The sequence below is a fragment of the Calliphora vicina genome, chromosome 4 (genome assembly GCF_958450345.1).
Source record: "Calliphora vicina chromosome 4, idCalVici1.1, whole genome shotgun sequence".
Taxonomy (NCBI): Eukaryota; Metazoa; Arthropoda; class Insecta; order Diptera; family Calliphoridae; genus Calliphora; species Calliphora vicina.
In genome coordinates, this window is record NC_088783.1 from 17,570,222 (window position 1) to 17,596,974 (window position 26,753).

The 26,753-nt window shown below is 26.6% G+C and overlaps 1 long non-coding RNA gene across 1 annotated transcript in view; it reads left to right on the plus strand.

Annotated features, from left to right (window-relative positions):
* Window positions 1-26,753, plus strand: part of LOC135957595 (uncharacterized) — a 123,789-nt gene that overhangs the window by 77,231 nt on the left and 19,805 nt on the right. The window lies entirely within an intron of this gene.

The following is a 26,753-nucleotide window of genomic DNA, read 5'->3' on the forward strand; positions in this document are numbered from 1 at the left end:
CTTTAAATTTAATCCTGGTTTTTTAGAATACGAATTTAATTCTGTTTTAATTTAAGTTTCACATTTTGCTTCATATTGAGTCGTATTATTTATAACGCAAAGTTAATTTTTATTTTATTTAACTTAAAATTTAATCCTGTTTTTTTTTTAAACTTAAAATTTAATCCTAGTTTAAATTAAACGAAGAATTTGGTACTGGTTTTAATTAAACTTAACATTTAATATTTATCACATTTAATCTGGGTTTTATTTAAACTTTAAATTTAAACCTGGATTTACTAAAATTTAATTGAAATTTTTTGCAAGAAAAAACTTAAAGGAAACTTCTCTCCCTACTGCTTTTGTGGAAGATTCCATCAGTGTATAATAAATTTGAAAGCGTGTGCGATTTTCAATATCACTCATACGCATTGTGTATTTTCTGTTTTTTGCATTAGACAAATTTATTTTTCATTATGCTTAAGCATCATGGGAGGTAAAAGGAAATGTGTGCGTTTATTTGTAGTTTAAAGTATAAATGGGTGTGTAAATATGTTTTGTTAACAATAAAACGAAAACAGAAGCAGAATCAGACTCAGAATCAAGAAAAGAATAAAAAAAGTAAAACTTAAAAAGAAAAAGAAAAAAACCCATCAATATTTTGTTTGATGTTTTCATTTTTAAATGAGTTCACAATTTATACAAATATTGACTTTTTAGATTGACAAATAATAATGTTTACTCACACACAGCCAGAGGCACTCTTTCAATACAATTCAACACTCACTTACTTATTCATTCATTCAGTCAGTCATTCAATCACACGCACACTTCTCTCTTCTCGCCCTCGCTCAGCTCGTTTTACAGAAAAGTTTAAACATTCGATTTTCTAGACAAATGGAGGTACTGTGTGAACCCTAACGCCACACCCCGCCCCCAACCTTGACTGACAACATCCACATCAAGCCCTTCAATTATAGTTTTAATGTCTTCTTCATTTCAGCATAATGTGAAAACGGTGGGAAAGTCGGTAGCTGTGTGGTAAACAGCAGTGGAAAGAGGTAAAGGATTAGAACATTTAAGGGGGGATGGGACGAGGGTTTTGTTGAGAAACGAGAACTTTAATATTTAAATGTGTTATTTATGCCCTAGTAGTCGTAGCAGTTTGAAAGTGATTTTAGGAAAAACTTGGGGTTTTCTTTATTTTTATTTTTTTTTTTAACAAAATGGTTTTATAAATATTTTGTTAATTAATTTTTTAACACACACAGAGACATATAAATAAATACAGAAACTCACAAACACTTTTAGTAGTTTAAATTTGTTTTTGCAGTGTTTGTTTTCATTGTACGACTGACTGACTGTTTGTGACAGACAACTCAACTCAACCGAAGTGAACTGAACTCTCTCTCAACTCAATCCAAGTGAACTGAACTTTGAACTCTGTTTTTGCTCTGCTCATTCACACGCACATAAACACACTCACTTACTCACTTCCATATCCAGTTAATCATAACAAATCATGGGTAAAACCCTTTTTTCGGCGTCATTGTAGAGTGAATTTGATGAGTTTTTGTATTTCATGATAAATTTTACAAAAGACTTGTGATATTTTTTTGTTTTGTTTGGTTGGGTTTGTCAGTAAGTAGTTGCTTGTTGTGTGCCGGGGTCCTTTTAAAGTCATAAAATTAATTAGTGTTTTATATGCTGCCAATTTCTGTTTTGTTGAAATTTTTATAGAGACTTTTTCTGTACGTGTGTTTTAAAATAAAGAAATTATGTATGTTTATTTTATGAAAGCAAAAGAATTTTAGTTTTTCATCATAATTTTTCATGTCCAGTAATTTAAAGGGAGTTTTACTTAGTTAGGATGAATGAACCTTTTCTCGTTTTTTTAAAGGGATTAAAAGCAGATATTTAATTAAGACAACTGATGTCTTTTCAGGAAATTCATAAAATTTATTGGGAGTTTCTTTAAATGGTGGGATAAGTAATGTGGCAGAAGATGTAAATTTTAACTGTGGCTTAACTGAGAACTTAAATTTAATACTAGTTTTGTTTCAACATGGACTTGTAAATTTAAACTAGAGAGTATTTCGTGGTTTAAGTTAAACTGGAAATTTAATTGAGGCTTAAGTTAAACTCGAGATTAAATCGTGGTTTTATTTAAACTTAAAACTAAATCGTGGTTTAAGTTAAACTTAAAAATAAATCGTGGTTTAAGTTAAACTTAAAAATAAATCATGGTTTAAGTTAGACTTAAAATTAAATCGTGGTTTTATTTAAACTTAATCGAGGTTTAAGTTAAACTTAAAAATAAATCGTGGTTTTATTTAAACTTAATCGAGGTTTAAGTTAAACTTAAAAATAAATCGTGGTTTTATTTAAACTTAATCGAGGTTTAAGTTAAACTTAAAAATAAATCGTGGTTTAAGTTAAACTTAATCGAGGTTTAAGTTAAACTTAATCGAGGTTTAAGTTAAACTTAATCGAGGTTTAAGTTAAACTTAATCGAGGTTTAAGTTAAACTTAATCGAGGTTTAAGTTAAACTTAATCGAGGTTTAAGTTAAACATAATCGAGGTTTATGTTAAACTTAATCGAGGTTTAAGTTAAACTTAATCGAGGTTTAAGTTAAACTTAATCGAGGTTTATGTTAAACTTAATCGAGGTTTATGTTAAACTTAATCGAGGTTTAAGTTAAACTTAATCGAGGTTTAAGTTAAACATAATCGAGGTTTAAGTTAAACTTAATCGAGGTTTAAGTTAAACATAATCGAGGTTTAAGTTAAATATAATCGAGGTTTAAGTTAAACATAATCGAGGTTTAAGTTAAACTTAATCGAGGTTTAAGTTAAACTTAATCGAGGTTTAAGTTAAACTTAATCGAGGTTTAAGTTAAACTTAATCGAAGTTTAAGTTAAACTTAATTGAAGTTTAAGTTAAACTTAATCGAAGTTTAAGTTAAACATAATCGAGGTTTTAGTTAAACTTAATCGAGGTTTAAGTTAAACTTAATCGAGGTTTAAGTTAAACTTAATCGATGTTTAAGTTAAACTTAATCGAGGTTTAAGTTAAACTTAATCGAGGTTTTAGTTAAACTTAATCGAGGTTTTAGTTAAACTTAATCGAGGTTTAAGTTAAACTTAATCGAGGTTTATGTTAAACTTAATCGAGGTTTATGTTAAACTTAATCGAGGTTTAAGTTAAACTTAATCGAGGTTTAAGTTAAACTTAATCGAGCTTTAAGTTAAACTGAATCGAGGTTTAAGTTAAACTTAATCGAGGTTTAAGTTAAACTTAATCGAGGTTTAAGTTAAACTTAATCGAGGTTTAAGTTAAACTTAATCGAGGTTTAAGTTAAACTTAATCGATGTTTAAGTTAAACTTAATCGAGGTTTAAGTTAAACTTAATCGAGGTTTAAGTTAAACTTAATCGAGGTTTAAGTTAAACTTAATCGAGGTTTAAGTTAAACGTAATCGAGGTTTAAGTTAAACTTAATCGAAGTTTATGTTAAACTTAATCGAGGTTTAAGTTAAACATAATCGAGGTTTAAGTTAAACTTAATCGAGGTTTAAGTTAAACATAATCGAGGTTTAAGTTAAACATAATCGAGGTTTAAGTTAAACTTAATCGAGGTTTAAGTTAAACTTAATCGAGGTTTAAGTTAAACTTAATCGAGGTTTAAGTTAAACTTAATCGAGGTTTGAGTTAAACTTAATCGAGGTTTGAGTTATACTTAATCGAGGTTTAAGTTAAACTTAAAAATAAATTGTGGTTTTATGTAAACTTAATCGAGGTTTAAGTTAAACTTAAAAATAAATCGTGGTTTTATGTAAACTTAATCGTAGTTTTATTTAAACTTAATCGTAGTTTTATTTAAACTTAAACGTGGTTTAAGTTAATTGAAACTTAAAACTGAATCATGGTTTTATTTAAACTTAAAAGTTAATCGTAGTTTTATTTATACTTGAAACTTAATCGTGGTTCAATTTGAATTTAAAACTGGTTTTATTTATACTTGAAACTTAATCGTGGTTCAATTTGAATTTAAAACTGGTTTTATTTAAACTTAAAACTTAATCGTAGTTTTGTTTAAACTTCAACCTCAATCGTGGTTCAATTTAAATTTAAAACTAAATCATGGTTTTATTTAAACTTAACACTTAATCGTGGATTAATTTGAACTTAAAATGAAATCATGGTTTCATTTAAACTTAAGAGTAAATTTTTGTTTTATTTAAACTTAAAACTTAGAACTAAATCGTGGTTTTATTTTTTTTTTTGATTTTATTTAAATTTCAAACTAAATCCTGGTTTTATTTAAGCTTAAAACTAAATCGTGGTTTTATTTAAATTGAAAACTAAATCGTTGTCTTATTTAAACTTTAAACTACATCGTGGGATTATTTAAACTTAAAGCTGAATCGTGGTTTTATTTAAACATAAAGCTAAATCGTGGTTTTGTTTGAACTTAAAACTAAATCATGGTTATATTTAAACTTGAAACTTAATCGAGGTTTTATTTAAACTTGAAAATTATTCGTGGTTTTATTTAAACTTGATACTTAATCCTGGTTTTATTTAAACTAAATCGTGTTTTAAGTTAACTGAAAAGTAAATAGTGGCTTAAGTTAACTGAAGACTAAATCATGGTTTAAGTTAACTGAAGAATAAAACGTGGTTTAAGTTAACTGGTTTATCCTTTTTCTATCTAAGCTTAAAACTAAATCCTGATTTTATTTAAACTTGGAACTAAATGAGGTTTTGTTGAAACTTGTAAATAACTAGTGGTTTCAAATAACACCTGCCTTTCTCAAAACCCTGTGCATTCGCTTGTCTACCAAGTCATCACAAACAAACAGAATTATCATTGCCATCTTTGTCGTCGTCGTCACAATCATCATTATTAAATGCTTTAATAACGATGACTTTTGAGCTGCTGAGCTGATAGACAACACAGTGTGAAAAGGTACCCGGGTGACATACAACAGCCATAGATGTAGGGGTTGGTGAAAAGGAAACAAATGATGGGCACCATTGAGGGTTGAAAGATTGTGAGATGACCTTTGAAATTGCTGTTTTATTGTTGTTATAATCAGCAGATTAAAGTTGTTTTTTTGTATTTTATTTCATTTTATTTGTGTTTGTATTTTCTTTGTCCGAGCTTAATATTAATTAAATTATAAAGCAAAAAATTGTGTTTTTTTCAAGAATTCCAAAAGAATAGAATAGATTGCCAACACTTAATATTAAAACCACCACCTCTAAAATGAACATTAATAAAAAATTTCCTGCCTTCATGCAAAAACCAAACAAAAAACAGTGAAAAAAAGAATATTCCTTCATCTGGTTTATAACAGGCAGTGAGGTATGTAGGTGTTTTAGGTTCTAATCCGGGAAGAAAAGAAGAAAAAACTAAATACAGAACAGCGACAACAAAATTGCGTACATTTTATGGGGAAAATCGAATTGTCGAATGAAACGTGTGTAAAATAGATGATGTGATAAGATGAAATGACAAAAATAAAATACAAACGAAATTCAAATATGAAATGAAATGAAAGAAAACAAACAAAAAATACTGAGAAGAAAAATAAATAAAATCATCATGTATGCCACTTATGCGGAATGCGGATGTTGGTTGTATTGAGTACAAAAAAAGGTCACACATCCCAAAAATAAAGAAAAACATAAATAAATTTGTATAAAAATACAAATACAAACTCATATGTCCATAAAATTTAAATTCCAATAATAATAAAACATGAACGAAACCATGAAAAAAGATCTAAAGGTGTCGTTAAATTATTGATTTTGTTTGGAAATAAAATTGCTTCAATGTTTTAGTACCTTTTACAAGCAACGGAAAGGGATTTGTATTAGGCAAAGTACTTTTTATGTTATTGTATATATTATGAAATGGTGTGTATTTCCTAAGAAATTAGCATTATAAAACACCTAATTTCAAATCGTTAAGAGGAAACATCTGGTTGAACGTGGCTTTGTTTAGAATTTCAATTTAAACATGGGTTTATTTGAAGTTTAAATATAAAACATAAACATTTGATCATGTTTTAAAAACTTATGTTCTATTTAAACTTGAAACCAAATCCAGGATTTATTTAAATCTAAACTAAATCGCTGTTTTACTTAAACTTGAAATTTAATCGTGGTTGTATTTAAACTCGATGCATAAACGTGGTTTTATTTAAACTTCAAACTTAATCGTGGTTTTATTTAAACTTGAAACTTAATCGAGGTTTTACTAAAACATCAAACTTAATCGTGGATTTATTTAAACTTCAAACTTAATCTTGGTTTCATTTAAACTTTAAACTAAATCTTGATTTTATTTAAACTTCAAAATAAATCGTGGTTTTATTTAAACTTCAAACTTAATCTTGGTTTCATTTAAACTTTAAACTAAATCTTGATTTTATTTAAACTTCAAAATAAATCGTGGTTTTATTTAAACTTCAGAGTAAATCCTGGTTTTATTTAAACTTCAGATTAAATCCTGGTTTTATATAAACTTCAGATTAAATCCTGGTTTTATTTAAACTTCAGATTAAATCCTGGTTTTATTTAAAATTCAGATTAAATCCTGGTTTTATTTAAACTTCAGATTAAATCCTGGTTTTATATAAACTTCAGATTAAATCCTGGTTTTATTTAAAATTCAGATTAAATCCTGGTTTTATTTAAACTTCAGATTAAATCCTGGTTTTATTTAAACTTCAGATTAAATCCTGGTTTTATTTAAACTTGAAACTAAATTGTGGTTTTATTTAAACTTAAAACTAAATCGTGGTTTTACTTAAACTTAAACTAAATCGTGGTTTTATTTAAAGTTAAATCTAAATTGTGTTTGAATTTAAACTTAAAACTAAATCCTGGTTTTATTTAAACTGCAAACTAAATCGTGGTTTTATTTAAACCTGAAGCTTAATCGTGGTTTTATTTAAACTTGAAACTTAATCGTGGTTTTATTTAAACTTGAAACTTAATCATGGTTTTATTTAAACTTGAAACTTAATCGGGGTTTCATTTAAACTTCAGACTTAATCGTGGTTTTATTTAAACTTCAAACTTAATCATGGTTTTATTTAAACTTGAAACTAAATCTTGGTTTTATATAAACTTAAGATTAAATTCTGGTTTTATTTAAAATTCAGATTGAATCCTGGTTTTATTTAAACTTCAGATTAAATCCTGGTTTTATATAAACTTCTGATTAAATCCTGGTTTTATTTAAACTTCAGATTTGATCCTGGTTTTATTTAAACTTGAAACTAAATTGTGGTTTTATTTCAAACTAAGTCCTGGATTTATTTAAACTTCAAACTAACCCGTGATTTTATTAGTAATCGAAACGGAATTGTGGTTTCATTTAAACTTGAATCCTGGTTTAATTTAAACTTCAAATTAAATCCTGGTTGTATTTAAACTTGAAACTAAATCTTGGTTTTATATAAACTTCAGATTAAATCCTGGTTTTATTTAAACTTAAAACTAAATCTTGGTTTTATTTAAGCTTCAAACAAAAAGCGATTTTATTTAGACTTGAAACTATCCCGTGATTTTATTAGAATTTGAAATGGAATCGTGGTTTCATTTAAACATCAAAATAAATGAGGTTTTATTAAACTTGATACAAAAACTTAATTTCAATTTGCAATTTAATCTTGATATTATTTTAACTTAAAATTAATCCTACTTCTACTAAAACATACTATTGATCCTGATTTTATTTAAACATAAAAATAAGCCTCGTTTTACTTAAACATTAATTGTAATCAAGGTTTTACATTTTGTTTTATTTAAACCTGATATTTAATCTCGGTTTTGTTAATTTAATATTGAAGTCTGGTAGTGATTTAGTTTAAACTTAAGAAATAATCCTTAATTTAAACTTAAAATAAAATTTTAGTTTTGAATTCAACATGAAATAAATTTCAAAATAATTCCTGATTTTAAAGAGACTTGAAATTCATTTTTGAATTAATTTAAATTTAAATCCAATTGTGATTTTATTTCAATTTTATTTTTAATCCTGATTTTATTTAAAATAAAAAAAAACTTGATATTTAGTTTTGTTTTATTAAGTCAATCCTAATATTATTTTAAATTTATAACTAATTTGATTTGAATTTAAAAAATCCTTTAATTCCTAATTAATTTTTTAACATTCACTTTTCCACACCATTTAATCCCATAAACAACCATATAAAAAATTGACACCTAATATTTATTGAGATTATATTTGATACACAATATTTTGTTTCATATTTATTTTGTTTTTGCTGAAAAAAAAATCCCTTAAGTACTTTAAATTTACACAAAAATTATTTTGACATGATTCAACCTTTTGGGCATTGTAAATTTTCCATATAAATTATAATCCAATTAAATGGTTTAAATTGGATTTTTAACCCAAAACGTAACAAATAACTTTAAACAAAAATATTAAATTTTATAACAAAAAAAAAAAATGCTCACAACACATTCCCCTCAATATTCATGAGTGGAAATAATGTATTGAAATGCTTTGTTATAAACATTTGTACAAGTGTGAGTATAAATATTTTGGCTATATGAAAATTATTTAGTTATATAATTGATTTTAGTAGGTTTTGGGGCTGATTTGTATACATTTTTTGGGGGTTAATACTAACCATACTCTCGCATAAATTGGCTGAAAACCTTTTAGAATACATTAAATGGTTTGTTACAGGGATTTTCTATTATAAATGTGTAAATTTTGTGGTTAGCCAAAAACAAAACTTTACATCAAATATTCCATTTCATAATGTACAATAATGTATAAATAAACATGAGTTTACAGTGCTTGCTAAAAGTCAACCAACAGGTGAAAATAATAATTTCAAAATTCCATAAAAGCTTTAAATATAAATACAGTTTTCTTATTAATATTAGGTGCTAATTTAAAATCCCCTCTGTACATATTGTAAGTTGGTTACATAACTTTTGCATTATACTGTCTGTACCAGCTACGATTATTTAGTTAAACATTTATGCCACATAAAATGTACAGATTTAAATCTAGTAAAAACCCATACTTACATATATTGCACATACTCTCACATCCATACACGCCCCATTCACAATTCACTTCGACTCTCAACCACCCACAAAAAAGGGATAAACTGGGAAAAATCCTTTACAACACCGTAACACCATTAAAGTCAAACTATTTTCATGCTGAAAACCAAACCAAACTCAACCCAACCAACATCTAAAACCATTGTAAAGAAGAATACAAATATTAAGTATTAAATATGTACTTTTGAAAACCTTGCTGAAATTGCCAAACTATGTAAAAAACTACTCTCTAAACAAATTTAGGATTCTTGTCGTTTTTTTTTCTTTCTTTCTTCATGCTTTCGTCATTTTACAGAGAACAATTTTCTGCGGTATTTTTCAAATTTAAGTTTTCAACCGAAAAACACACACCCAAATGCAGTTGTTCAAAACCAAACTTGTCTTTTTGACTGCTGCCAATATGTGTGTGTGTGTGTGGAACGACGATACACAATAGCAAGCACTATGGGTTGTACAATAGAAAAGAGATTACAATTGATAATAAAATAAAAATTATATAAACTTAATCGAGGTTTAATTTAAACTTCATCGTGGTTTTATTTAAATTTAATCGTGGTTTTATTTAAACTTAATCGTGGTTTTATTTAAACTTAATCGTAGTTTTATTTAAACTTAATCGTGGTTTTATTTGAACTTAATCGTGGTTTTATTTAAACTTAATCGTGGTTTTATTTAAACTTAATCGTGGTTTTATTTAAATTTAATGGTGGTTTTATTTAAACTTAATCGTGGTTTTATTTAAACTTAATCGTGGTTTTATTTAAACTTAATCGTGGTTTTATTTGAACTTAATCGTGGTTTTATTTAAACTTAATCGTGGTTTTATTTAAACTTAATCGTGGTTTTATTCAAACTTAATCGTGGTTTTATTTAAACTTAATAGTGGTTTTATTTAAACTTAATCGTGGTTTTATTTAAACTTAATCGTGGTTTTATTTAAACTTAATCGTGGTTTTATTCAAACTTAATCGTGGTTTTATTTAAACTTAATCGTGGTTTTATTTAAACTTAATCGTGGTTTTATTCAAACTTAATCGTGGTTTTATTCAAACTTAATCGTGGTTTTATTTAAACTTAATCGTGGTTTTATTTAAATTAATTGTGGTTGTATTGAAACTTAAGACTAAACCTTGGTTTTATTTAAATTAATTGTGGTTGTATTGAAACTTAAGACTAAACCTTGGTTTTATTTAAATTAATTGTGGTTGTATTTAAACTTAATACTAAATCGTGGTTTTATTTAAACTTAAGACTAAACCTTGGTTTTATTTAAAATAATTGTGGTTGTATTTTAACTTAATCGTAGTTTTATTTTTAACTTAAGACTAAAACGTGGTTTTATTTGAACTTAAATCTAAAACGTGGTTCGAACTTGAAAGTAAATCATAGTTTTATTTCAACTGAAAATTAAATAGTTGTTTTTTTAAACTTGAAACTGAATCCAAGTTATATTTAAACTTAGAATCAAAACGTGATTTTATTTAAACTTGAAACCGAATACTGGTTTGATTTAAACTTTAAACTAAATCGCGGTTTAACATAAACTTGATTTTCTTTAAACGTGGTTTTCTTTAAACTTAGAATCATAAAGTGGTTTTATTTAAACTTAAAATCAAAACGTGGTTTTCTTTAAACTTAGAATCAAAAAGTGGTTTTATTTAAACTTGAAATCAAAACGTGGTTTTATTTAAACTAGTGAACAAACTATTGAAACTTGAAATTAAATTCTTGTTTTATTTAAAATTAAAACTATATCCTGCCTTTATTTTTAATTGAAAATAAATCGTGGTTTTCTTTAAACTTAAAACTAGAATCTAAGTTCTGGTTTTGTTTGAACTTGAATTTAAATCCAGGTTTTATTTGAACTCCAGGATTTATTCAAACATGAATCTAAATGGTGAATTAATTTAAACTTGAAACGTATTTAAACAAAAATTAAACCTGTTTTTATTTAAACTTGAAATTAAATCATTGTTTATTTATATGCCATTTTATTTAACATTTCTTATCAAATGCTGTTTTTTCAGTTGTATGTTTTTAGTAAGCCATAGTGCAAGTTTTGGTAAAACTTCTTAAACGTTTCTTTTGTTAACTTTCTAAACAGTTCTTAACATAAATAATATATGAATGCAATAATGCAATGTATTGCAAAACTTGCATAATTTGTTATTTAATTTATACAAAGCGAAAGTTTTTGTTTTTTTTTGTGTTGAAGAATAAACAAGAAACTTAAAAAGTTTTTGCGGCCCTGGTAATAAAACATACATTTATTCTGTACAATGTTAATGTAGTTAAGCCCATAGTGCATGCTGGCATTTTTATTTTGGCAAAAAATTCGCAACTTTGCTTTGCTGCTGCACATTTAAAGTTCTTTGTAGTTGCACACATTCAGTTTAGAATTTTTCTGTAGTTTTGCGACTGTGTAAGTTAAGTTTGTGTGGGTCCTTTTTGGTTGTTTGTGTGTATTTGTGTGCTTGTATTTCACCAAATCGCTTAGAGGCTATTGTGTATTTGTATGGGTGTGTTTGTGAGTTCTAGTTGAATTGTAAGATTTACCAACATTTAGACTTTCATTCTTCTCCTTTGCACCCTGGTTTTAATTCCTTCACCAAAAAAATTTCAAAACATCTACATCATGTTTTCTTCTTTAATTTTTTTTCTTCTACAACTGATTTTGTTTTTTTTTATTTTACGTTTAAATTGCTTTCGTTTAGTCAAACACTTTTACTCTCGAAATACATTTTTAGAAAAGGATGATGCTAAATACTCTACATAAAACATGGACTCATGGAAAGTGTAGGAGAAGGGCTTACATTTTTCTTCTTATTTTTTTTTTTTTTTTTTGCTTTACAGAAATTTTATATATGAATCTAGAGAATTGTGTGAATTTTCGCACTTGCTCTTTTTTTTTTTGGTCTATGTGAATGGGTAAGTGAATGCTGCTGAGTTTAAGGATTTTGATGACGTTGTTTTGGGTGTGGAGGCGTGAGTGTTTTGTGAGTTTATTAATGGGTGTGAGTGTAATATTTTAGCCTGAATATATAGAATTTAAATTTTTCCTATTTGTATGTGTGTGCTGCAGTCAGTTTAATGTTTCTTAATAAACTCTTTAGGTCTTCAGTTTCATCTGAAACAATTTAGCAGTTGTTAGTAAATGAGGGCGCTTAAACAAGGAATCTTTATTGTTGTAACTTTAAAGAATGAAATCATTTTTTTTTAACTTTTTATTTAAACTTCAAACTAAATCCTTGTTTTATTTAAACTTTAAACTTAATCGTGGTTTTATTTAGACTTCTAAATAAATCGTGGTTTTATTTAAACTTCTAAATAAATCGTGGCTTTATTTAAACTTAAAACTTAATGGTGGTTTTATTTAAAATTCAAACTTAATCGTGGTATTGTTTAAACTTCAAACTAAATCCTTTTAATTTAAACTGCAAATAAAATCATATATTTATTTAAACTTAAAATTAAATCGTGGTTTTATTTAAACTTTTAAATAAATCGTGGCTTTATTTAAACTTCAAACTAAATCGTGGTTTTATTTAAACTTTAAAATAAATCGTGGCTTTATTTAAACTTCAAACTAAATCCTGGTTTTATTTAAACTTCAAACTTAAACGTGGTTTTATTTAAACTTCAAACTTAATCGTCGTTTTATTTACACTTCAAACTAGATCCTGGTTTTATTTACACTTCAAACTAGATCCTGGTTTTATTTAAACTTAAAACTAAATCGTGGTTTTATTTAAACTTCTAAATAAATCGTGGCTTTATTTAAACTTCAAACTAAATCCTGGTTTTATTTAAACTTCAAACTTAATCGTGGTTTTATTTAAACTTCAAACTTAATCGTGGTTTTATTTAAACTTGAAACTAAATCCTGGTTTTATTTAAACTTCAAACTTAATCGTGGTTTTATTTAAACTTGAAACTAAATCTTGGTTTTATTTAAACTTCAAACTAAATCCTGGTTTCATTTAAACTTCAAACTAAATCCTGGTTTTATTTAAACTTCAAACTAAATCCTGGTTTTATTTAAACTTCAAACTTAATCGTGGTTTTATTTAAACTTGAAACTAAATCCTGGTTTTATTTAAACTTGAAACTAAATCCTGGTTTTATTTAAACATTAAACTAAATCCTGGTTTTATTTAAACTTCAAACTAAATCCTTTCAATTTAAACTTCAAATAAAATCATAGATTTATTTAAACTTAAAATTAAATTGAGGTTTTATTTAAACTTCAAACTAAACCCTGGTTTTATTTAAACTCCAAACCAAATCCTGGTTTTATTTAAACTTCAAACTAAATCATGGTTTTATTTAAACTCCAAACCAAATCCTGGTTTTATTTAAACTTCAAACTAAATCATGGTTTTATTTAAACTTCAAACAAAATCCTGGTTTTATTTAAACTTCAAACTAAATCATGGTTTTATTTAAACTTCAAATAAAATCATAGATTTATTTAAACTTAAAATTAAATCCTGGTTTAGATAAACTTCAAACTAAATCCTGGTTTAGATAAACTTCAAACTAAATTGTGGTTTTATTTAAACTTCAAACTAAATCCTTTTTATTTAAACTTCAAATAAAATCGTGGTTCTATTTAAACTTCAAGCTAAATCGAGGGTTTATTTGATCATAGTCCAACTGTTATTTAAACTGGGAATATAATTTCGGTTTTATTTAAATTAAAAAAAGGAAATCCAGTATTTAAAATTTCTTATTTTGCAAATTTATATCTTTAAATGTTTTCTTTCATTCCTTTTGAGGTTCACTGTTTTTTTTCCATCTTTAAAGAAAAAATTAAAATAAGAAATAAAAAAACATTTTTGTGTTAAATGCACTTCAGGGCAGAGGCACTTAAGTCAATTTAATCGTAATCGTTGTGATGAATTACTTCAATATTAGACTTTTACTCGTTTACGTTCAGTCTCATTTGGCAAGTGAACGTGCACATGCATGCATTTACACACTCACTCTCATACACTTTCAACATTCCCTTACAAATCCATCTACTTATAATGGGGCATCAGTCAAGCATTCTGCCAGCAGCCAGGCATGCAATCCGGCAGTCAGTCAGCCATAGAAATGCATGCCTGATGCTGGTATTAAAAAAATCCTTTTTTTTTGCAGCTACACTCTCTCATTCTCTGTGTGTCTCTTTATTCATTTATTGTTTTGTATGTGCTGACAGAGAGGGTAAGTGTAGGATTGGGTTGGTTTTTGAGTGGGTGTTTGAACTTGTGACTGTCAGTCTGTTTGAAAAGGAGACTATTCAAATTTTTCAATACTTAATAAATGGATTTAAATTTAGTATTTTTTTGTTTTGTTGATTTTCATTTGCATTTTCACTTTTGATTTTTATTCCTTTATTTTTGGCTTTAATTTCAGTATGAAAGCCATGATTTAAAACTATCTGTAGTTTATTGTTGTACATAGTTTCCCCAATCGATATTTTTTGTTGTTGCTGTCGAGAAATGATTACGTTTATTATGTATAATTAGAATTTGAGTTTTGTTGCTTATTTTTGCCAAAATGTTGCTTATTTAATGTCATTATTAAGCCAACATTGATTTGTTTAGAGCCAGCAGTATGACAGATGAATATTTTTGCAACATTTTTATTTCAATTGCTTAAATAGAGTTTAAAAACAATTGCATAATTTAGTTAATAAGAAAAGGCAAGTGGTTCTTTGGGGCGATTATGTCAGTTCAGTTGTTAGGTTTGAAAGTTGATTTGCTAGTTAATTTATTAAGTCTGAGAGTTTTAAGGTATGAAGAATTTAACTTTGATTTGTTTGATTTCTATAAAGCAATTTAAAATTTACAATTATTGACAATTGTCTACAACATGAGAAAATTATGCCAAACGATTTGTCCATCAGACTTATGATGTTTGGTCACATTTTCTCCTGTCAATATACAATTGTCAGTTGCGAGAGATCATCGTAACACCATCGGTATATTCAAAGCAACTTGATTTAATTCCAAGCTAAAGAAAAACCAGGATTTAGTTTCCAGTTTAAATAAAACCAGGATTTAGTTTCAACTTTAAATGAAACCAGGATTTAGTCATCTGTTTAAATAAAACCACTATCTAAAATCAAGTTTAAATAAAACCGGGGTTTAAATTCTGGTTTAAGTAAAACCACGATTTAAATTCAAGTTTAAATAAAACCAAGATTTACTATAAAATGTAGTTTCAAGTTTAAATATTTGATTTCAATTTTGAATAAAACCCCGATTCGGTTTCAAGTTTAAATAAGTCCTCGGTTAAAGTTTAGGTTAATATAAAACCACAATTTAGTTTCAAGTTTAAATGAAACCAACACTTAGTTTAAATAAAGCCACGATTTAGTTTCATGTTTAAATAAAACCCGATTTGTTAGTTAATTTTAAGTTTAAACCACGATTTAGATTCAAGTAAAAATTAAACCAGGATTTAGTTTCAACTTTAAATAAAACCATGATTTATTTATCAGTTTAAATAAATCCACGATTTAAATTCAAATTTTAATAAAATGTAGATTCATATTTTAATCAATTAGTATTAATTTCAAGTTTAAAAAAACAGGATGTGGTTTCAAGTTTAAATAAAACTACGTTTCAGTTTCAATTTAAACAAAACCTCGATTAAGTTTTAGGTTGAAATAAATCCTCGATTTAATCTCAAGTTTAAATAAAAACCCGATTTAGTTTCTAGTTAGATAATTTCAAGTTTAATTAGTTTCAAGTTTAAATAAAACGAAGATTTAGTTTAAACCACTATTTAGATTCAAGTTTAAATAAAACCTCGATTAAATTTTAATTTTAATTTTAATAAAACCAAGATTTAGTTTAAACTAGGGTTTTGTTTCCAGTTTAACCAAAATCAAGATGTAGTTTCATGAAATCAAGATTTCATTTAAATCTTAAAACAAACCAGGATTTAGTTTTAAGTTAAAAAAAAATCCAGATTTAATTTAGTTTCAATTTGAATAAAACAACGATATATTTTCAAGTTTATATAACAACATGATTTAATTTCAAGTTTAAATAAAACCGGAATTTAGTTTAAAGTTTAAATAAAAACAAGATTTAAATAAAACTGGGATTTAGTTTAAAGTTTAAATAGATTCAGGATTTAGTTTCAAGTTTAAACAAAACCACGATTAATTTTCAAGTATAAATGGAAAGTTGATTTAGTTTCAAGTTTAAATAAAACCATTTAATTTCATGTTAAAAAATCACCTAGGTATAGTTTAGAGTTTATATAACACTATGATTTAGTGTCAAGTTTAAATAAAACCTCATTTAGATTAGAGTTTAAATAATATCATGATTTAGATTTAAATAAAACCAGGACTTAGTTTCATATTTAAATAAAACCCTGATTAATTTTCGGCTGTGCCGAATCTTATATAACCTTTACCAAATAATACTTTAAAGTAAAAATTTTAAATATTTTTAGGTAAAGAAAATTTAATTTTTTTAAAAAAAAAATTTTAAATTAAAATTTTTTTTAATATATTAGTGAAAAAAATTGTATCCGCAAAAAAATTAAAAAAAAAAATAAAAAAAATCGGGTAAAAAATATTTTTCCCGATTTTGATCCGACTTACTATGTCCTTGTAAAAGTCTTTGAAATATATATCATGATATCCATATTGCCTATATTAATGTGTCAGTAATCCAGATATAGATAAAAAAATAAGTCAAAAATCGAGTTTGTCCTGGTTCTTTCCTTAAATCTCAGCAATTTGTGGGCCGATTTGCTCGAATTTAAATATGAACTGAACCGCGCCTATAGCGGATATATTGATGTATCTATCATATATTTAAGTTATTTGGGGCTACGGAAAGTTGCTTTCAACATAAAGACGGATAGACGGACATGGTTATATCGACTCCAAGATATATAACTTTGTGAGGTCGCAAATAAATGTTTAATTTATAAATGTATCTCCACAAATTGCGCTCCAAATAAGTTTTATATATACAAAATTCATGTCACCAAATTTTGTTACGATCGGTCCATAATTAGTCATAGCTCCCATATAGACCCGCTTCCGAAAATCATATTAACGTGCATAAACCGCTTAAAAATGTTTGTATACTCACAAAATTCAACATAATAAACTTTCATATAGACACAAATCACACGATCTAATTTCATGGATATCGGTCCATAATTGGTCATAGCCCCCATATAAGGCCCACTTCCGAAAATCACTCAAAAATATAAATTATTGAAATTTTAAAAGAAAAATGTTTTTGCTTTTTTACTTAGTGTAGGGTATTATATGGTCGGGCTTGACCGAACATACTTTCTTACTTGTTTTAATTTATAATAGTTATTTAAAATTTAAATTTTTAATTAATTGCTGCAAATATTTTACATTTCAATTTAGAAATTAATACTTTAGAATTCATTAAATTTCTGAAGTCCAAAAAACATCAGATTTTAAAAATTTGATATTCGTGTTTTTAACTCTAAGTTTATTTAGCTTTGTGTCTCTGTATGTGTGTGTAAAACACTCTCACTGACAAAATACATCACCGAAAATAATAAAGTGGGTCTGAGAATGTTAATCATTGTCCTAGTTAGTTTGGTATTGAAAATCGGTACAATCAGTTTATTAGAAAAAATGTTATAAAGCAAAATGTAAACCTCTAAATAACGTATTCATATTATTTTCAATTTCAACAATTTTCAGCATTGTTAATGTTGCTTAGCTTGTTGTTGTAATGTGTATAAGCTAAAGTTTTTATTGTTGTTGTATTTTTTACTTGTTTTAAGACTTAAAATCAACAACAACATACACAGCATATATCTAAGCTAATGTGTGTGAATGGGCATCAATGTTGAAACCAGGCAAATTGTGTAATTCTAACTTAGGAATCTATGAGGTTTAAGTTCATTACTTATATTTCTGTATTAAAACACAGTGTCTTAATAAGCCGTAACTAAGTGTAGATTTCAATTTAAATTAAAAACAATGTAAAAGTTTTGTATTTGTTTCATTTTGCTAAACTTTGAAATCTTCATTAAATCTAAGAGTATTTATATAGAAAAAGGCGCAATGGTCTGGCATTTTACTTGCCTCTCATTATCCCACCCACTTTGATAAATAAGTGTTATAACAACTGTTATACTTTTCAGTTTTAATTGTTCTAAAAACAATTGCTTAAATATTTGTTTGTAGCTGTTTTAGAATTTGTTTAAACAGGCAACTGTCAGAAAATGGGAAAACATTTAAAAACAAAGTTGTTAAATAGAAAAAGAATAAAATAAAACGTTTTATATAATTCTTTATAAGAATTAAAAAAAAAACAGGAAGAAAAAACACCAATGATATTTGAAAAAAGAAGAACAGAAAACATGAATGAACAAAGATGAACACAGAAACTTGATGACTGACGTTTAAATGTTGTATGTTGTACTTTCAACTGGAAGATAACAAAGTGTTTTATTTTTAATTTCTTATGGAAGAAAAAAAAGAGTGTTTCTTCACAAATTTCCACTGCTTGCAGGATATATAAAATCTCCCACTACAGCTTTAAAAAGTATGTAAAATTAAGAAGAAAAACTAAAAGAATATGTTTTAAAATTATGACATTTGTTGTCTGAAAGTTGTGGATGACATTGTGTGTTTGTCTCTTAAGTGTAGGCGTTTATTTCCATTAACACACATCTACTACATTTGCGTTTACGTTGGCAATTGTTCTTTAGACTTTGCCTTTGAAGTTGCTTTGTAACACAAAATTGTTTGACACTTAATGGCGGGTGGATTAAACTCAGTCAAACAAATCGTCAAACAAAAAATGTGTGTGTTTGTTTTTTTTGTTTGAAAACAATTGTGATTCTTAAAAAATTTAACATATGTCTTACAGTGGGTTTTGAATAATAAATTAATGGGTGTAAAAATTACATTTTTACAAACCAATATTTGTTATGAATCAAGTTAAAATATATGTGTGTGTAAATCACTCTCACGTCCAAAATACAAAACCGAATTTAAAGAGATTTATACAAAACGTTTAATATTGTACTGGAAATTTTGGTATTAAAAATCATTAAAATCAGTTAAGTAGAAAAAAAGTTATAAATTAAAGTGTGAGACAACTTTTAAAAATTTTTTATGTTTTAACCAACTATTGTCCACTTTGATAGTAGCCTGTTGTTGTAATATATATAAGCAATCATGTTGTTGTTGTAGTTTTGATGACAATATAATAATTAATGTAATTCTAGTTTTAGGTAGAGATTGGACTTAGAGAAATATTTCACTCTAACTTATTTTGTAGCCCATTTTTCAACTTCATTTGTAAGTTCTATATTTCAATTCATTTATTTCAGCTATGATTCCACTGTATTTCTGTCTGTCTGTAAGGAAGCATGCTGCTACACAATTAACACAAAAATAAAGCAAAAAAAAAAACGAAATAAATTAAAATGTTGCCATCATGCGAGTGTCTGTGTTCAGGGTGTACGAATGTTTGTAAGCCTTAGACAGGAAGTTAAATATCATTATTTGATGCTGTTTATTAAATTTCCTGCAACTGAACAGGATATAAATAATAAAGTAAATGTAATAAGAAATCGTTTAAAAGTGTTGCATGGATTCTTTGTAAAATGCTTAATTTATATAAATATGAACACTCATGATACAACACAGCACAGTTGGGAGCCAAGAGCTATACAAAAATATATCAACTTTTAAGAGGTTTTAAACTTAGCTACTAGAGAGATATTGTGGTTTTGTTTTTGACTTTGAATCAGTCTGTGGAATTTATCATTCGGAATTATTAAAAAACAAGCAAGAAAGTATGGTCGGTCAAGGCCGACCATGTAATACCCTACACTAAGTAAAACAGCAAAAACATTTTTTTTTTTAAATTTCAATAATTTATATTTTTGAGTGATTTTCGGAAGTGAGCCTTATATGGGAGCTATGACCAATTATGGACCGATCACCATGAAATTAGGTCGTGTGATTTGTATCTATATGAAAGTTTACTATGTTGAATTTTGTGAGTATACCAACATTTTTAAGCGATTTATGCACGTTAAAGTGATTTTCGGAGCGGGTCTATATGGGAGCTATGACTAATTATGGACCGATCGTAACAAAATTTGGTGACATGAATTTTGTGTATATAAAACTTATTTGGAGCGCTATTTCTGGAGATACGTTTATAAATTAAACATTTATGACCGATAAAGTTCAATTTCGGAAGGACATTTGTATGGGGGTTAGGTGAAATAATGGACCGATCTCAGCCAGTTTCAAAAGGCTTGGTCCTTGGGCCAAAAGAATAATATGTACCAAATTTGATCGAAATATCTTCAAAATTGCGACCTGTGCTCAAGGTTTACATGGACAGACAACCAGCCAGACGAACGGACGGACGGACATCGTTTAATCGACTCAGAAAGTGATTCTAAGTCGATCGGTATCTTTAAGGTGGGTGTTAGACTAATATTTTTGGGCGTTACAAACATCTGCACAAACACATTATACCCTCCACACTATGGTGGTGTAGGGTATAATTCAAATTTTGTGAAAATGAGCGAATTCATATAATTATGAATAAATTCGAAAATAATCCACCGCTTTTTACGATCGTTATCTCATTTTGTTGCTATTATATGTAGCTTTGCGATAAATTTATAAATCTGACAAATTTTTGCCGTTTTCGATTTTTCATGATTTTTTAAAACAATAAAATTTGATATTTTCACGTAAAAAATATATTTTCTGCTTCAATTTGTTATTATAACTCCGAAACTACTGAGCCGATTGAAATGCAATATATATGTGAAAATTTCCTGGCAGGGGGAAAATGTTTTCAGAATTTAATTAATCGAAAGAAGAACATTAATTACTCAATTTTATAAAAATAAAAAAAAAATTAAATTTTGTGAAAATGAGCAAAATCACTTAGTTGTGAATAAATTCGAAAATAATCAATAGATTTTTATGATCGCTATATTATTTTGTTTTTGTTATTTTTGGCTTTGCGATAAAGTAATAAATCTGAATAATTATTGATAGCTTCGATTTTTCATGATTTTTTTAAAACAAAAAAACTATATATTTTCACTTAAAAAATATATTTTTTGCTTCAATTTGTTATTATAACTCCAAAACTACTGAACCAATTGAAACGCAATATATAGGTGAAAATTTGTACTTGGCAGGGGGAAAATATTTTCAAAATTTTATCAATTAAAACAAAAACTTTAGTTACTCAGTTTTAAAAAAATTGAAAAAAAAATTTTAATTTTGTGATAATGAGCAAAATCACTTAATTGTGAATAAATTCTTTTTTCACGTAAAAAATTTATTTGTTTGCATCAATTTGTTATTATAACGCCGAAACTACAGAACCAATTGAAATGCAATATATATGTAAAAATTTGTAGATGGCAGGGGGAAAATGTTTTCAGAATTTAGTCAATCGAAAGAAGAACATTAATTACTCAATTTTATAAAAATCAAAAAAAAAAATTTAAATTTTGTGAAAATGAGCAAAATCACTTAGTTGTGAATAAATTCGAAAATAATCAATCGATTTTTATGATCGCTATATTATTTTGTTTTTGTTATATGTGGCTTTGCGATAAAGTAATAAATCTGAACAATTATTGACATTTTCGATTTTACATGATTTTTTTAAAACAAAATAACTATATATTTTCACTTAAAAAATATATTTTTTGTTTCAATTTGCTATTATAACTCCGAAACTACTGAGCCGATTGAAACGCAATATATATGTGAACATTTAAACATAGCATAGGGAAAAAATTTTCAAAATTCAATCATTCAAAAGAAGAACATTAATTACACAATTTTATGTATGCATGTCAAACAAAAAACTAAAACTTTGTGAAAATGCACAGAAAAAAGTTTCAACATAAATATTATGATTTGATTTCATTGATTTCAATTCATAACATTTATAAATAATTTCTTAAATACTATGATTTTGTTCATACACAGAAAAAAGAAATTCATAATTGGAATGAATTTTGTAATAAATATTATTAATCGAACTTGACTTTTTTTTCCCAAACTATTTTCATTCAGAATAAGAACATGTTCATAAATATTATAAAATTGTACATGACGGAAATTTTTGCTTTTTTTACATAAATTGTATGCTATTTTATAATAAATTGCATTATAATTGTATTATCTAATGAATTATTTCAAAATTTTTTGCATAATAGCCATATATTGGCCAATATATTAAGATGAATTATAAATATCTGAAACTTAAAAAATATCATTAATCATAATAAAACATCAATAAATATTAAAGCATTTCACCCTTTTAACAAAATTTAGTTAATTTCGCGCATATTTTCTCATTTTGTAGCTGAAAATCATAAAAAAATAAAAAAATTTTAAAGGAAAATTTCTAACATTTTTGAATAACATAAAAATATAAATAAAATTGAAATAATATTTTTCAAGCCTTCTAGATTTTTTTGAAAACATAAGATATGAAATAAATCATACTATTTAAGAAATTATTTATAAATGTTATGAATTGAAATCAATGAAAACAAATCATAATATTTATGTTGAAACTTTTTTCTGTGTATTTTATGTTTCCAAAAAAAAAAATCTAGAAGGCTTGAAAAATATTATTTCAATTTCATTTATATTTTTATGTTGTTCAAAAATGTTAGAAATTTTCCTTTGGAAATTTTTTATTTTTTTATGATTTTCAGCTACAAAATGAGAAAAAATGCGCGAAATTCACTAAATTTTGTTAAAAGGATGAAATGCTTTAATGTTTATTAATGTTTTATTATGATTATTGATATTTTTTAAGTTTCAGATATTTATAATTCATCTCAATATATTGGCCAATATACGGCTATTATGCAAACATTTTTAAAATAATTGATTAGATAATACAATTATAATGCAATTTATTATAAAATACCATACAATTTACGTAAAAAAAGCAAAAAATTCCGTCATGTACAATTTTATAATATTTATGAACATGTTCTTATTCTGAATGAAAATAGTTTGGGAAAAAAAAGTCAAGTTCGATTAATAATATTTATTACAAAATTCATTCCAATTATGAATTTCTTTTTTCTGTGTGAGCCATATCACTTAATTGTGAATAAATTCGAAAATAATAAATAGATGATCGTAGTCGATATCTCATTTGGTTGGTATTACATGTGGATTTGCGGTAAAGCAATAAATCTGAGTAATGTTTGCCGTTTCCGATTTTTCCTGATTTTTTTGAAACAAAAAAATTTGATATTTTCACGTAAAAAATATATTTTTTGCTTCAATTTGTTATTATAACTCCGAAACTATGCAGCTGATAAAACCGCAATATATAAACGGTTCAATGGTTATTTAAATCAATTTCAATTTGTTTAAGTATATTTTAATAACATAGGACTAATCGTTTTTGAATTATCATTAATTATGTGGAGAAACGACTAACAAAATTTATAATTTTACTTAAAAATTAAAAAAAAATCTCTCCATTGAATTGAAAAATTTGCCATGGTACATCAAATCTATATGGTGGTTATTCCAAACTTTTTTTGCTGTTGACCTGTGTAATCTAAATCGAATTGGCTATGTCCGCCTGAGTGTTTAAATCCAGCTCACGTGTAAAATACTAGATAGAAATTAATGAGATTCGCCTATAATTTGAATCATTGTCTTAAGCTGATTGGTATTCAAAGTCAGCAAAATATGTTGAGTATAAAAAAATTATGAATCAAAATATGCGAAAACCTAGAAAATAAGATACGCTTTTAGAACCTCGACTACCATTTGTTGTAATGTAAATATTTTTTTAGCTATTTCCGTCTTTCTGCTGTTTGTATAAATCACGCCTATATGCAGAATTTAAAATCTAAGTTACTGAGATTCATCTAGAATAATGATCATTGTCCTAAGCAATTTGTTATTGAAAATTAGCAAAATTGGTTCAATAGTTATAAAGTTATAAACTAAAATGTGACACGATCTCGATTAAATTTCAATGTTATAACATTACTACTGTTGCTAAGCTTGTTGTTATAATGTGTGTATATAAGTTAGATGTGCATAAGCAAGTATGATGTTGCAGATTTTATTGTTGTTGTATTTGCATAGTTTCTTCTTTACATATTTACAGCATTGTGTGAATTTGTGTGAAAATTTAAACTCATGTGAGCATAGGCAGCATTGTTGAGACGAGTGTAATTCTAGTTTTAAATGGAGGGTATTTAGCATTGCAATTTGTTTTTGTAATATTTCATTATTGTCTTTAATTTCTCTTACACAATTTTATTTTTTTAATCTCTGTCTTCTTTGTGCTGCACTATTAATAAATTTTAATTTTGAACAGAAATAATGCAATTTCTTCAGCTCATCCCAGATAGTGTTTTAGATAATTTGTATAATTTCTCTATATATTTTTTTCAATTTAATCAAATTCATGTCCTGTATACATAACAAAACTGAAATATGTATTTCTACTTAATCTTGTGCTTTTTCAAAAAAGCAAGCAAGAACATATATGCTTAAAATTGTAAAAGGAAGCTCAAGATAGTTTTCACACAAACTGATGGTAAAAATGAAATAAAACTAAAGAGTTATGCTTTAGCTGGCAAATAGATTATGTCCATAAACGATAATATAGAGAAAACTTTCTTATACATAGTTTGTTACCAAATTCCCTTTATTGATTTTATTTTATTTGCATTTTCAGACTAACTATTGCACAAACAAATTTCAAAAATGGAGTTAGTCCATTTGTTAAAATAAGGATTTCATATAAAGATATATGAAAAAAATTAACAATTATATCAACTCGGCAAACAGCAACTGCAACCACTCACTACCGCCCACAGGAAATTGCGGAAAGTGTATGTATGTCTGGGGATATAAGTGAGAGTAAGAGTTAAAGTAGGCGAAGGAGTGGGTAGGATGGGCAATAAGTACTTACACAGTTGCAGTTAAAATACTACAGTGGTATTAAGAAAACTTTTTAAGTTGTTTCTTTTAAAACATTAATAAATACAATGAAATCACTCACAAAATATCTGCAGATACAATTTAACAGAAACTCAAGGAATATAAAAACAAATAAACATGTTTAAACATACATTAAATGTGAGTGTGTGTGTGTTGTTTTAACTTTTTGTTTTTAATTCTTTAGCAGCAGTAGTACTAGCTGCTCTACCACCCCCTTCCTTCCTTACCAACATCCTTCCGTTCCTTTATTTTTTATTAGAACTGGCATTTATTTCGTTTGCTTCAAAACAAAATGAAATTTCATTTAGATTAAAAGCAAAGTAAATAAAGGAAACAAATACCAAAAATCCAACCCCGTCCCCCCACCACAAAGTCAAGAAACAGAAATACGAGTTCATAAATTTTTAAAAAGGCGGGAGCTAAAAACACAAGTAGAAAAAACTTTTTTAATTTTTTTCTTTATTTCAAATGAAACAAGAAAAAGTTGAGAAAAATTAAGTCAACAATAATACAACCAACAGCCAAAAACTTAAAATCTTTAACAGCAGCAGCAGCATAAACTGTCAGAAAGAAGCTTTATATGAAATGAGGGAAAGCAAAGAAACCAAACCAAATTATACAATATTTATTAAAAAAGAAAGTCGAACAAAATTATGTGAAAAATCGAAATGAAGAGGGTCAGGTCAGTCAAGTGTTTACATATGCAGTAAATTTAAGGAATTTTAATTAACCGTAAATCTTTAAAATTAAAACAAAAGGATATAAAAATGAAATGGAATGGGTGAAACGAATTTGAAGAAACCTGCAATTTCAACTCCGATGTTCATCAGTGCTGAACTGAACTAACTACATTTACAACAACATGTTATCGACTTTTTACCAGAAACTGCAGCATTACGGTTTCAAAGTTGCATTTTTTTCAATCTAATTGAGATATTGTCTTGAAATTTTTTTGGTAAGACCAAAAATTAACATTTTTATAAAAATTTTAGTTTTGGAAACTCAATAAATATGTCATAAAATCTTTATTTATTAACGAAACTCAACCAAATTTTCAACGTTTTTTCAATTCTTCATTCTAAATAACAAAAATTGTCAAAAGGTCAAAGGGAATCCCGCAATTCCTAAAAATTGGAGCGAAAATCCCAAAAATGGTATTTTTTACAATTTTGCCCATAGGCTCCAAATTTGTTTCGGGGCTGGGAAAATACTTACATCAAGGTTTCCAATAGTGCTTTCCGTTTTCTGATCCCAGCTTTTGGATTTAAGAACATGTGGCCCAAAGTTGAAAATTGGATTAAAAATAATATGTCAAATTCCAAAGGGCGTAGGGGCTACGTATTCGAAAAATAGGACATGTTTTTTATAATGCGTTTGTGCAGATGTTTGTAAAGCCAAAAAATATTAGTCTAACACCCACCTTAAAGTATACCGATAGACTTAGAATCACTTTCTGAATCGATTAAAAGATGTCCGTCCGTCCGTTCGTCTGCTGCTTGTCTGTCCATGTAAACCTTGTGCGCAAATTTTGAAGATATTTCGATCAAATTTCGTACATATTATTTTTTCGACCCAAGGACCAGCCTATTGAAACTGGCTGAAATCGGTCCATTATTTCATCCTCCCGAAATTGCACTTTATCGGT